The sequence below is a fragment of the Macrobrachium rosenbergii genome, chromosome 54 (assembly GCF_040412425.1).
Source record: "Macrobrachium rosenbergii isolate ZJJX-2024 chromosome 54, ASM4041242v1, whole genome shotgun sequence".
Classification (NCBI taxonomy): domain Eukaryota; kingdom Metazoa; phylum Arthropoda; class Malacostraca; order Decapoda; family Palaemonidae; genus Macrobrachium; species Macrobrachium rosenbergii.
In genome coordinates this window covers 32953198-32967781 of record NC_089794.1, presented here as the reverse complement: position 1 = coordinate 32967781, position 14584 = coordinate 32953198, and the positions used below count along the sequence as shown (strand labels likewise).

General features: G+C 38.1%; 1 protein-coding gene across 6 annotated transcripts in view; it reads right to left on the bottom strand.

The window, feature by feature from the left end:
• Positions 1 to 14584, bottom strand: part of LOC136834945 (integrin alpha-PS3-like) — a 197778-nt gene that overhangs the window by 39278 nt on the left and 143916 nt on the right. For 3 of the 6 annotated variants that reach the window (XM_067097807.1, XM_067097806.1, XM_067097803.1), the window contains one exon: positions 14455 to 14584. This exon is cut by the window's right edge and continues 722 nt beyond it. The exons of the other annotated variants lie outside the window; for them this stretch is intronic. The gene's annotated coding sequence lies outside the window, so the exon portion shown is untranslated. The remainder of the gene's footprint in view (positions 1 to 14454) is intronic. 6 annotated transcript variants of the gene reach the window in all.

Below are 14584 nucleotides of genomic sequence, written 5' to 3'. Positions count from 1 at the left end.
TCCAATGGGATGGGATGGCTTAGATTCCATATTTTTTCATTTCCACAGTACTAAAAGCTCTGGAGGACATACCGTCTTCTTCATCATTTGCCTGATGAGGAAGACTGTTATGTCTTTAAAAAGTTGTAGTACTCTGGAAACCAAAAAATTCAGGAATCTCAACCATCCCGTCTTGCTGCAGCCTAAACTCCTGAGTATATGTTAATTTTCTCGCCACCAGTCTTTTCATCTTAGAAGGGCTGGCTCCAGAAAGTGCTAGCCTTCCAGTTTCCATCAAGTCTTCTGGGATGAGGTTGCTAGACCAGCGCTCTCCCCAGCTCATGACTAGGGGACCTAGGTGTCGAAGGCTCGTGACCTTTTTTCAAGGTCACATATCTCAGTACCGACCAGACCCAACGTATCTTAACTTCTCTGATCGAACGACTAGTATCACAGATTCTGTGCCTTTATGAACGCATGAAATCTTACTAAGAAGCATTACTCACGAAGGACAATGCGGATCTGCCCTTTAGTTTTACGAGATAACAAGAAAATAACGCGCCTCTGCTTGCGACGTCAACTTTTGTTTACCGCGAAGCGTTTACGGGAAGTTGGGTGGGAGATAACCACAGCCTAACTCACTTAGCCTATAGGACAAGATTATTACTCTTTTTTGAAGCGCAGAGCCCGACAGGACGAGCAACTGATTTTTTGTAGATTACTCATAAAGCAAAATGGGAGATGTATGAGCGAAGACAAGAACTGGGGACAAATCGAGCTAAAAGAGATGATAACACAAAATATAATTTTTCGGAGAAGCACATTACTTTGAAAAGTATTGTGTAGATAATATAACCACATGAATTTTGTCTCTCTTTTCCTCTTTTGCTCACATCTCTCTCTCTCTCTCTCTCTCTCTCTCTCTCTCTCTCTCTCTCTCTCTCTCTCTATATATATATATATATATATATATATATATATATATATATATATATATTCATATATTCACTGGAATTTCTTAAAAGGTGTACTTATTTACAGCCATACAAAAAACACACAAATATATGTGCGTGTGTGTGTGTATTTTAGACACGATTGTAAACAACCGACACCTTTAAGGAAATTCCAGTGAATTAGAAGATGACCTCAAACCCAAAAGGGCCATCTTCATTCTTCTCAATGAACTCGCGAGGCACATTCAGGGTCAACCACGTCATGCGTCATCAACAGCTATTATCTACTTGACCCACAAATATACTCGTATATAATCTCCAGCCACCGCCGAAGGGAAGAAGGTGCTAAATATTTTGAAACACCGTGAGGAATTTTGAGGGACGTAGTGACACATGATGCGTGTGAGTCACCGGGGAAAGAATAGAACAACAGAATAGCATATAGGATTTAGGCCAAAGGCCAAGCGCTGGGACCTATGAGGTCATCCAGCATTGAAACGTAAATTGACAGTATAAGGTTTGGAAGGTGTAACAGGAGGAAAACTTCGCAGTTGCACTATGACTCAGCTGTTAGGAGAGGGTGGAAAGTAAGATGGAAGAAAGAGAATATGAACGGATGTACTGTAAAAGGAATGAAAGGGGTTGCAGCTGGGGCCCGAAGGGACAATGCAAAGATCCTTAAGTAATGCCTACAGTGCAATACCCCGTCCCACGGGGTATTGGGCAAAGCTGGCGTTGGCATCGAGTTTTTTTAGGTGTCTGTCATCTTCCCAGTGTCATGACTGTTGTCAGCGCAATACTTACGTAATGCCCACGATGTATAAATAAATAAACATAAGAAAATGAGTGAATTAATTAATATTATTCAAGAACCTTATGGAAGGAAATAAACCCCCCCCCAAAAAAAAAACTAAATCTGCCAGTATAAATCATCCCAGAATGGAACAACAACATTAAACTATATATATAAATTAATAGATTTATAAGTTAAGAAAAATAAATAAACAGAAAAATCAGTCAAATAAAATTGACATTTTTGGATAATATTAGCAATATCCTTTATTAACATTAGTCATAAAGAAATATACCAGTTAAACGAAAAAAGATATAAACAAAACTTGCGATTATGGATCTTTATGGTGTTAATCTCTGATAATATCACAGGAAAAAAATATCAATATAATTCCAGATAAATTACCAATTTCTTTATCATGTATAATTCGTACATAAACATTTCTGAAATTACTTATACTTCACGGATAAGTGTAAATTGAGTAATGCTTTTTCGAAGACCCCTTCCACACAAAATAAACTCTAATAAAGAGACGCAAATTACGTAGTACGGGATTTAAGGCGAGTAGTTTAAAGGGTAGCTCTTAAAACAACCTTCAGGAGAAATAAAACTTAATGAAGCGTGAAACACATCAAAGTCAGCGGAGGTTTTCAGAGAAATAAAAAACAGCAAATGAGGGCGAGATTAATCAGAGTCGTTGGGGAAACCACTTAAACGCGACAGAGAACTCCAAGGAATGCTTCGTTAAACGAACGACGTTCATTAGCGACAAGAAATACAGAGAGAGAGAGAGAGAGAGAGAGAGAGAGAGAGAGAGAGAGAGAGAGAGAGAGAGAAGAGGCACGAAGAAATGGAGACATGGTGATACTTCGCCAATTATTATTATTATTATTAGGGAGGAGACCTTCTCTGAGGGCAGTTGCATTAAAAATTATAGCTGTTTCCACGGTATTTGATTTATACAGAGTTTTCTCTATTCTTCTTATCTTTTTTTTTCCTCAGCCATTCCATTCACTCTTTGAAAATAAACGCCAGAGCGCGCTTGAAACGTCAGTGGAAATAAATCTAAGAAAACAGAAATCTTTGTGTGTCCTCGGGAAACCTGATCTACCAGCTACAGGCTGAGGAAAACAAGATAAGAAGAAGAATAGAGAAGACTCTGTATAAATTAAATGCCGTGGAAACAGCTATACTTATTATTGTTATTATTGCTGACATGTTTTTAGTTTTCTGTAAAAGAAAACTATTGTACCAGCTTTGTCCGTCATCACTTTTTCTGTCCGCCCTCAGATTTTAAAAACTACTCAGGCTAGAGGGCTGCAAATTGGTATGTTGATCATCCACCCTCCAATCATCAAACACACCAAACTGCAGCCCTCTAACCTCAGTAGTTTTTATTTTATTTAAGGTTAAGGTTAGCCATGGGTCGTGTGTCTGGCAGAGCTTTCCGGAGGCGTCGCCGACGGACCCTCACTTGACCGCATCTGGGGAGCAACTGAGCGCTTCCCGGTCGTGGCTGAGAGTTTCATACAGTATTACACGCTGTACAGAAAACTCGATTGCGCCGAAGAAACTTCGGCGCATATTTTACTTGTTTTTTTTTTTAAAGCCTGAATCCAATTTCAGTAAAAATAAATAAAAAAAAAAGGTATGACGACAATACCTCTCCCTTTGCAAATCTCCATCGTTGGCCGAGATTTTAGATCACTAGCTTCCCGATTCTTTCGTCAATTCACTTCTGGAAACAACACAGTTTATATTTATAAATATACCTTTTATTTAGCGCATAATATGCAGAAGTTTCGTCCTAGCGGCTTTCACATTCTTTTGTCCATTCACTTCCAACAAACCACATTTCCCTTTCACTCGCATCCTCCCTGGCCAAAAGGATGACGTAATTCACCGTTAGCTTCTTGCTTCTGTCTACTTTCGGATTGTTTTTTCCAAAATCTTTAATACTACTTCAGCAATTATCATTTTCATCACTCTACCTCGTGTATCTACTGTAGAATGTGTGTATTGTATTGTCTCTACTTTGTATATTCCGTGTATATGTCCCTGAGCTGTAATAAAGACTATTATTATTATATATAATTATTATCATTATTTTCGAAACGCACAAAATAAATTCTCCCTAAAGAGGAGTCATAGAGAGCTATTTATCAAGTGACACGCCTCGCAAAGAGATAAAATTCCGCCATTAGCAAATGTTCACCGTGTATTTTACTCATTTATTTATATTAATCATCTAACGATTTATTAATTTTATGATTTGCATTCTTTTTTCTGTTCTAATAACTGATCTCTTCTTTCTGTATTTCCTGCTGTGTTCTGTAACTTCTTCCAAATGAACACCACCTTTGTGTTCTGTAACTTCTTCCAAATGAACACCACCTTTGTGTTCTGTAACTTCTTCCAAATAAACACCACCTTTGTGTTCTGTAACTTCTTCCAAATGAACACCATCCTTTGTGTTCTGTAACTTTGTGTTTCTTCCAAATGAACACCACCTTTGTGTTCTGTAACTTCTTCCAAATGAACACCACCTTTGTGTTCTGTAACTTCTTCCAAATGAACACCACCTTTGTGTTCTGTAACTTCTTCCAAATGAACACCACCTTTGTGTTCTGTAACTTCTTCCAAATGAACACCACCTTTGTGTTCTGTAACTTCTTCCAAATGAACACCACCTTTGTGTTCTGTAACTTCTTCCAAATGAACCCCACCTTTGTGTTCTGTAACTTCTTCCAAATGAACCCCACCTTTGTGTTCTGTAACTTCTTCCAAATGAACAACACTTTGTGTTCTGTAACTTCTTCCGAATCTTTGGATGGTTTGAAATTCTTCCAAATCAATGATCCCTTTGTGGCTTGTTCCATATGAACACCATCCTTTGGGTTTATTATCTGAATAATAACACCACCTTAATAATAATAATAATAATAATAATAATAAACTTCTTCCAAATAACAATAATGTTAATAATAATAATAATAATACGGATGGCGGAGGATAGGTAAAAATTAAAATATCGCCGAAACTTCAAGTAAACCTTAACAGCCTGGTAAAAACGGCAATGGGTCATAATGAGATCCGAAATCAAACCAAGTATGAGTGAGATAACATTATTTGGCGCTCCAGCCTTTTCCAATTTATTTCTTAATTTACTTATATACTATTTTATTTTTTTGCTTATTTTTTTATTTTTTTTATCTAAATATTTTTTTGTGTTTTTTCTATACTAAATTTTAACAATTTTCTTCCTACTTCTCGACCACCTTCTCGGTAGCAACTGGGTGTATTCTGTCCCTTCAAGATAACAAGACAAGATTAGTCAGAATTCAAGAAAATAGGGAAGAGACATGCAAAATGAAGATGAGAAGAAGAGAAGAAGAGAAGAGTTCCATCTGCTATTTCTGTGACAGTTGGCAAAGCCATGGTCCTAAGTGTGGACACTGTTAAAATATAAATGCACAATGGTCAGACACATAGTTGACTCACATCATAATCTTTCATTCTGTCCCTTCAAGATTGAAAAGAAGTAAATGTAATAGGAAGAGACAGCAAAAGAGAGAGAGAGAGAGAAGAGAGACTAAATTCTCACTGCCATTTCTTGGTAAGCCAAAACCAAACAACTCAAACAAAACGTAAAGAGAGAGAGAGAGAGAGAGAGAGAGAGAGAGAGAGAGAGAGAGAGAGAGAGAGAGAGAGAGAGAGAGAGAATTCTCACTGCTATTTCTTGGTAAGCCAAAACCAAACAAATGAAAGGTCCAAGAAAAAAAAAGAATGTAACAGGTATGTTCCGAATCATGAACAGGTAAACATCGTCAGCAGTTATTTTCAAGAGTTATTTTCACGCCCTGTGCCATGGCCAACTGTAGAATAGAAGCTGTCCTCAAAGCAATTAAGGGCACGTTTGGTATCTGGGTACTCTATGACGGGGCATGAAGGAAAGGTTGAGGCAAGGTTACAGATTTAATTCACATCATGTTCGGTATTTGGACCTGGATCAAACTTACAAGTACGTATGTGTATTTCTATACATGATTGGTATATATACAAACATATATATATATTTATATACACACACACACACACACACACACACATATGTATATATATATATATATATATATATATATATATATATATATATATATATATATATATATATATATATATATCTGCTACATGATTTCTGTGGCTCAATGAGTTATCTGTGGCTCAACTATAGGCAGCTAGAGATCGGAGTTCAATCCCACGGGTGGGGGGAATGTTCGGCGCACTCGACTCCCCTTCCTATGCATGTTACCTCTCTTGATCTAAGCAAAGACTTATGTACATGGTAGTCAGTCAACTAGGGAGGGGTCTGATATATGGAAGGAAAAAAATATGGCGCTAGAACAAAACAAAATTTCTGGAACACCGGATGGTTGATAATCTATGAGAAGTAGTTACTGTGTGTGCATATATATATATATATATATATATATATGTATATATATATATATATGTGTATATATATGTATATATTATGATTCAATATATATAAATATATAAATGTTATTTTGATGTTCATTCTTGATTCAACAGGTAAAGAATAAATGTGCCTGTGAATATTATTTTGTTTTCTTGAGTCACCTTCTATGAGAGGAAGAATTATATATATATATATATATATATATATATATATATATATATATATATATATATATATATATATATATATATGTATATATATACACAGAGAGAGAGAGAGAGAGAGAGAGAGAGAGAGAGAGAGAGAGAGAGAGAGAGAGGATGCTCAGGCAATATGCTTCATTGTCTTTATTTATAACCTATTAAAGGCGGGGCAAGGGGAGTGTTCAGCTTATATTTAAGTATATAAAAACACTCAATCTCTCCCTCTCTCTCTCTTTATCTCCCTCTCTCTCTCTCTCTTTCTCTCACACAGCGAGAGAAGAGGAGACAGAGATGCTGCCTCCCAGACATCATCTTTATTTCTAACCTCTTCGAGGCTCGGTCTGCCTAGCGCTTAAATCTAGCCCCCTGCACAGGTAAACATCCATTACTCGCCCCAATTGAGCCTCTGTACACACATACCCTACATACATCGCGTTGTTGACTTGAAAAGAGGAAATTGCTTGGCTCGTTCGGACGCTAAGTACCGGCAGTTATCCCCACCGGGTTGGGAAAACATCGGCTTGCAATGAATTCGATTCTCAAATGAACTCGTTAACGGTAACGGTAGGTAGAAGGTATTTTTTTTTTTTTGGAGGGGGGGGGGCCGGAGCTTTGCAGTGAATTCGATTCTCTAATGAACTTAATGAACTCGTTAACGGTAACGATAGATAGAAGGTAGTATTTTTTTTTATTGGGGTGGGGGGTGGGGGCGGGGAGTTTTGCAATGAATTCGATTCTCAAATGAATTAGTTGATGGTAACTGTAAATAGAAGGTAGTTTTTTTTGGAGGGGGCTTTGCAATGAATTCGGTTCTCTAATGAACTCGTTAACGGTAACGATAGATAGAAGGTATTTTTTTTTTTTGGGGAGATTTGCAATGAATTCGATTCTCAAATGAATTCGTTAATGGTAACTGTAGGTAGAAGGTAGTTTTTTCGGGGAGAGCCTTTGCAATGAATTCGTTAACGGTAACGGTAGATAGAAGATAGTTTTTTGGGGGGGCTTTGCAATGAATTCGATTCTCAAATGAACTTGTTAACGGTAGATTGTAGGTAGGTTTTTTTTGTTGTTGCTGAGGCTTTGGTTAAATCCTTTAGTATCTTCCAATCATTAACATTCCCCAAGGAAAGTTTTTTTTTTTAATGATGATCTTCAAGAGAGAGAGAGGGAGAGAGGGATTAGGTCCTGTAACTTATCTGTGCTTGTTGCCAAGTTCTGTCTTTTTCTTTAACTTTTTGTGGAGAAATTAAGGGTTTGTCTTGTCTAAAGATATTTTGTTGAACTGCATTTTGTCTTTTTGTAAAAATGTACTTGAGTTTCTTGTGATTTCTGTTGCATGTTTTGCGCTGTATGTTTTATTCATCTTGACCCATTTTTAGTTTTAAGTAAAATAAAATTATGGTGCTGGCTTTGTCTGTCCGTCCGCACTTTTTCTGTCAGCCCTCTGATCTTAAAAACTACTGAGGCTAGAGGGCTGCAAATTGGTATGTTGATCATCCACCCTCCAATCATCAAACATACCAAACTGCAGCCCTCTAGCCTCAGTAGCTTTTATTTTAATCAAGTTTATAGTTAGCCATAATCGTGATTCTGGCAACGATATAGGATAGGCTACCAACGGGCCGTGGTTAAAGTTTCACGGGCCGCGGCTAATACAGCATTACACCGAGACCATCGAAAGACAGATCTATTTTTGGTGGCTTTGATAATACGCTGTACCGGCTGTGCAGAAAACTCGAATGGGCCGAAGAAATTTCGTCGCATTTTTTTATGTTTGATTAAGTTATTCATATTCTGAAGTGATTTCTTTGACCTGTTTTTGTTGTATTTAGTTTATTCTATGTTTTATCGAAATTTTTAAATCTTGTGCGGAAATACAAATCTATTGTAATGTGCGGGATTTTCGTATTCCTTTAATTCATTACTTTACCAACTGATATCATTACGGCCCCTCGAAGTCGATCTACGTGTATGTCAATTTTAGTCTGGAAAGCGTACAATAAAACAATGTTATGAACTGCTTTAATGATGGCAGTTAAAAAAACAAGTTTTGCCATATAGCAGGTGGTTTACTCATCATTATCATTGTCATTATTATGATCATCATTATTCAGAAGATACACCGCTATTCATATGGAGCAAGCCTATCTAAGGGGCCACTGACTTGAAATTCAAGCTTCCGAAGAATATGTTCATATGAAAGAAATTACACAGGATAATGGGAAGTACAGAAGGAAGAGTCCACTGAGTTATGGTTCAAAACAAGGTCAAATCAGATTCAGTACGGGTTCCGTTTTGGTATATATTCGGCCGTCGAGGACCCACTGTAAACGTTCACGAAAGAGAATTCTGGTGAGTAATATCTGTAGGCCTCCAAATATCTATATATCTTATTAACGTATTGAGGTTCAAATTACCTCCTGCTAGGACTGAAAGGTACGTACATGTGAAAAACTCAAGTTCATCAGTTTTTTTAACTGGAAAACTATAAACACAGAATCGCAAGTCAATTCAAATGACTAGTAAACAATGACAAAAATCACAGTCAAACTGGTTGCTTGACTGGCAAGTATTACCACACGAGACTGCAATGTAATACACCCCTATTCTTCGGCTGACAGAAAAATCCTGTTTAAATGCTAATAATAAACATCAATGACCTGACGTCAGTTGTCAGGAATGCTGTCACAGAGAGAGAGAGAGAGAGAGAGAGAGAGAGAGAGAGAGAGAGAGAGAGAGAGAGGGGGCACTCAAGTCTTATTTTTTTTCACTCTCTCTCCTCTCTAGACCTCTCATTGTCTGTCTACATTATGCTGTGACCCATATCATCCGACTAAAAGCCAAGTAACCTACATACTGTAGTACACCGTTATTGTCAAAAGAGGCTTATGCAGAGAGAGAGAGAGAGAGAGAGAGAGAGAGAGAGAGAGAGAGAGAGAGAGAGAGAGTACTGCCAAAGAATGCCCCTCTCAAGCGTCAACTGGCTTGGTCAATCCCTCACACCTTTCGTGTATACATTGTAGAACGTTCCTTTAATTTCTAGAGTGCTTTATCTCGCTGTTCCAACCACTCAAACTCCCTCTTTTCACTAACTTACTCTCTGAGTGGTCGGAAGTGCCCCGGTGCCTGGCTTGAAAGCCTAAATGTCATTAAAATTAAATCAAAATCACATCCACCTTCTTCTGTGTTTCCCGAATCTTACAACAGGTAAAATCATTCAGGAAACACTGAGGTGGGGAGGGAATTCCATATTCTGGAAGAAAACGCTATAAGACTAACTGAGTCGATTAACCCGTATGTTGGCGAATTCCGCACAGCACATATATGAAACTAATAACTCATGCATTAATTATTGTTGTTAATATTCTTTCATTAAAATCACTTTAAATCATAAGAGTTATAAGCGAATCATGAATGAATTATTGCTGTTAATATTCTTTCATTAAAATAACATAGAATCATTCAAGTTATAAGTAAATCATAAATCAATTATTGTTGCTAATATTCTCTCACTAAAATAACTTTAAATCATACGGGTTATAGTAAATCATAAATGAATTATTACTGGTAATATTCTTTCATTGAAATAACTTAAAATCGCTCAGGTTATAAGTAAATCACAAATCATTTATTACTGTTAATATTCTTTCCTAAAATAAGTATAAATCATACGAGTTCAAAGCAGGTTTCCCCAACGAACTGAACAGCTGAACAAACAGACCCCAATTCCATCACTGGTAAAACCTTAAAATTAGTTTCAAAATTCATCGCATTACTACATAGTTTTATGTTCCACTTCCGGTGCATTTTCATGAACGAAAAACTAAGAGAGTGTCTCGAAATCACGATTGATGTGTGGTGCGTGATTAGTAATCATAACAGTTTAAATGTTGCTATTACTACCTCTTATAACAGTAACACAACAAATGTGGTTTTGTTTGTACAAATTATGTAAATTTTATGATACCAGATTTACAAGATTAATCAGAGATATCTATGAAGAAAAGAAGTAGAAGAAGAAGAAAAAGGAGGAGGAGGAGGAGGAGGAGGAGGAGGAGGAGGAGGAGGAGGAGGAGGAGGAGGAGGAGGAGGAGGAGGAGGAGGAGGAGGAGAGAGAGAGAGAGAGAGAGAGAGAGAGAGAGAGAGAGAGAGAGAGAGAGGTTTATAACTATTTCAGAGCTGATTGATGACTGTCAGTTTCTGCAAAAATGCTATGAACTAATCATAATTCTAAAACAGAAATAGGATTAGCAGGTAAAAATTAATGCTTTATGTACTACTTTTATTTTCACAAGAGAGAGAGAGAGAGATTCCAAGTAATGTCACACTCACATTACTTGGAATCTCTCTCTCTCTCTTGCACAAGGAACGCATACTGTGAGGGATCACCTGGCCAGTTTATTGACAAATTCCCCCAATACATACATACCGGAACGGGGTACATGCCGGATTTACCATTTGTTTCTTTATCATTCATACGCAGGAATAAATCCATGCACCTCTGCGAGAGATGATATACAGCCATCTCTCTCTCTCTCTCTCTTACGCAACGTGATATTACTCAAATGTCAACCTCCCTCACCAATCGCAAGAAAAATAACAGACAAGTAAATAAATCGGTAAATAAGTGAAAAACATTGTTACATAAAACTAGCTGTACCACACTGTAAGATAGCCAAAACAAAAGAAATAAACACGACGCTGGCCATAACACGCAGAGGTCATCAGTCCGTAAATATAAACAGGATACTGACCCTTGAGAAGGGTAGCACATTCACAACGGCGTGACCTAATTCATCCTGTGGTCCGCCTTTCTTTCTCCCTTGGAGACTTTCTGGGCATCTGGGGATTAAAGAAGACGCATGACATGTCGCTTATGGCGACAGGAATGTCGTTCTTTCATGTGGGTATTTTTCTGTCTGACAGTCTGCTAGGCTGACTGACTTTCGACTGGTTGAATGGATTATTACAGACAGAAAATTGTCACTGACTGGCAGAAGAGAACTTGAGAACTTCAGAAACAGGTCTTTGAACGGGAAGGAGACTGTCTGTCAAAGAAGACTGATTTTGGACTGTTAAAGAGAATTTTTTGAACTGAAGGAATACTGTTACCCACTCAGTAGACTGGTTATCGACTGTTAAAGGCCTCTGGACAGGAAGTAAACTGCTAGTTTGATGCACAAAGGCTGAAACTTCTACAAAAATATATCCACCACAGGCTCCTCTGAGTTGGAATTTAGCGAAAAACAATGGTTAGACTGAAAAAGAAACCAAATTGCATACTAAAGTAAGATTATACATAAGTCTAGTCCAATCTGTATTGCTATATGGACATAAATCATGGTCTGATAATGAAACTGTATCTTAGAGAGTCTATCGATTTGAGAATAAAGACTTCAGAAAAATATTAGGAGTAGGATAACAAGAGAGTTAGAAATGATACCATGAGGGAAATGACATTTCCTTATTCAGATGAGGAAATGATGAAAGTCGGAGAAGGCTTGTGTGTGTCAGTCATACAACTCCTGGGAGAATGACAACAGTGTTAGCTGGGCTTCTGTGGGCACCTGAAGAACTGGAAAACTCAAACCTACTTGGACGAGAACTACGAGAAGGGAGGCTAGAGAAGAGTGGAGATTTGTGGAAGACAAAGCACAGGACAGAGACATGAGTGGCGGAATTTCACACAGGGTCCTTGGAAGGCGACGATGATTAACTATTATAAGAAGAGAGATAGACTGATTTATTAAATTCAGCAAACTGGGTACAAAAGACAATGAGAGTGAGCTATTACCGCTAAGTCAGACGGTATTTCAGAGGCCACACACCATGGAAAACGATGACGACTACCAATGATAGGAGGAAAGATAGATTAATCGTTTAAATCCAGCAAACTATTAGCTTCACAAGGCAATGAAAGCGAGCTATTACCCCCAAAGTCAGACGATTTGAAAAATATTCCTACTTTTCGTTGGTAAATATCTCCCGCACAATCAGCACCAAAAATAGCCTATGAGACATAACAAAAACGACAAAAGGACAATTACTACGAAGACCACAGAGAGAGAGAGAGAGAGAGAGAGAGAGAGAGAGAGAGAGAGAGAGAGAGAGAGAGAGAGAGAGAGAGAATGCAAACGACTCGACGTTGGGAGCATATCTTGGATGGAAGATCCCAGCTGCCAGCACGTGTTCTGTTTCGTTCGGTATCGTCCGCTCTTTCACGGTTCCATTGTGGGTGAACGAAACATTAAGGGACACGTGAATGGAGTGGAAGTGTCTGAGGACCAGACAGGATCGTGGCTGTGGTCAGCCCTGTTTGTTAACTGCTTGCAAAAAGGAATTGGGTGGGGGTGGGATGGGTAGATGAAGGGGAGGGGAGGAGAATGGGTGAGGAGAGAATTAGGAAGTAGAGGGGAGTTGGGAGGGGAAGAGTGTAGAAGAATAGGAGGATGGAGACAGAGGGAGGAGGAGGAGGAGGAGCAGGAGGAGGAGGAGGAGGAGGAGGAGGAGGAGGAGACCTTTTATTCAATCACAATGCACTGCAAGAGGATTTGCTTGCAACAGGCAATTTCGCTTTGTTGTTGCACGCAATCAGAAACTGTTTGCCTTTGCATATGAATGACCTTGAAGCTTTTATTAAGTCAGGCGTAAAGGGCAAAGATGTAATACATGCCTCTGAGATCTTGAATGCTAATTCTACCTTTCCTTTTCTGTGCAAAGCCCGACGGGGCTGGCAACTTAGAGCGCTTTTATTTCCTCTTGGAAAACAAGCTGAAGTAAAAACCCCCCAAAGAGGCAGTCACAATTGTAGCTAAATGGGACTGCCCCCTTCTTCTTTTCCCTCCTCACCTGTAAGTAATAATATTTTCGAATCCCTTTATTTACAGGACTGGTTTTTATCCCACTTTTAATGTGACTGAAGTTTATTTACTTTAAAGGTCGTGTCTTAATTTTATGTATGAGTATTAAAATAACCTTTTGTATATTTATATAATATATGTCATATATATATATATATATATATATATATATATATATATATATATATATATATATATATATATATATACACACACCACAAAATAATTCTAAATCATTGCTGCTTATAACACCATAATAACCTCAAATGATTAAAAGGCACCTACAAAGAGAGAGAGAGAGAGAGAGAGAGAGAGAGAGAGAGAGAGAGAGAGAGAGAGAGAGAGAGAGAGAGAGAGAGAGAGAGACTTTACTGTTGCATTTAGGACGTAGACATCAACTGCCTTTAACCAGCCCAGGTCCAAAGAAAACAAGGAAAAGATGAGGAAAGCCACAATAAGAGCGCTTCATCCCCTTTCGGATGGGGAAATGAAATATGATGACTTTTAAATTTGGGTGAATCAGAAAGACCATTATGCGACTTCGAAACTGGAAAGCTAATACACTTTCTTTCCTTCTCTCTCTCTGGCTTCCATCTTTCAAGAGGCAGGGGCCGTCGCTCCCTTTGGGGCTCAATCCTACTCCTCAATTCTTCTTCTTTTTTTACGTTTCACTCTGGTCTGGGCTAAGTACGGACACCAGGTTGACTAACTTTTGACTTTTATTTCTTTATAATAATAATAATAATAATAATAATAATAATAATAATAATAATAATAATAATAATAAGAATTCGTAATGTCTGATTATTATTACGAAGAACGTATCACTCACTGATATCGCAGTTCCATGGGAAACCAGAGTAGATGAGAAAGAGAGAAAAAAATGATAAGTGTCAAGCCCTGAAGATAGAAATAAGAAGGATATGGGATATGGCAGTGGAAAATGTACCCATAATCATAGGAACACTAGGCACGACCCCAAGATCCCTGAAAAGGAACCTGGAAAAACTAGATGCCGAAGTAGTTCCAGGACTCATGCAAAAGAAACAGCGCACATAGTGAGAAAAGTGATGGACTCCTAAGGAGGCAGGATGCAACCGGGAACCCCACACTATAAATACCACCCAGTCGAATAGGATGACTGTGATAGAAAAAAAAAATAATAATAATAAATCACTGTTTTTACCTTATCGCTTGTGTCGGGAGGAAAGGGCTGATTCCGAGATGCAGCTGGTGTCGATGAAGTCTGAAGCTTAAGCTTATTTGAAAGCTTCTATCGTAGCGAGGTACAGCGCTGATCAGCTCAACGCTTTCCT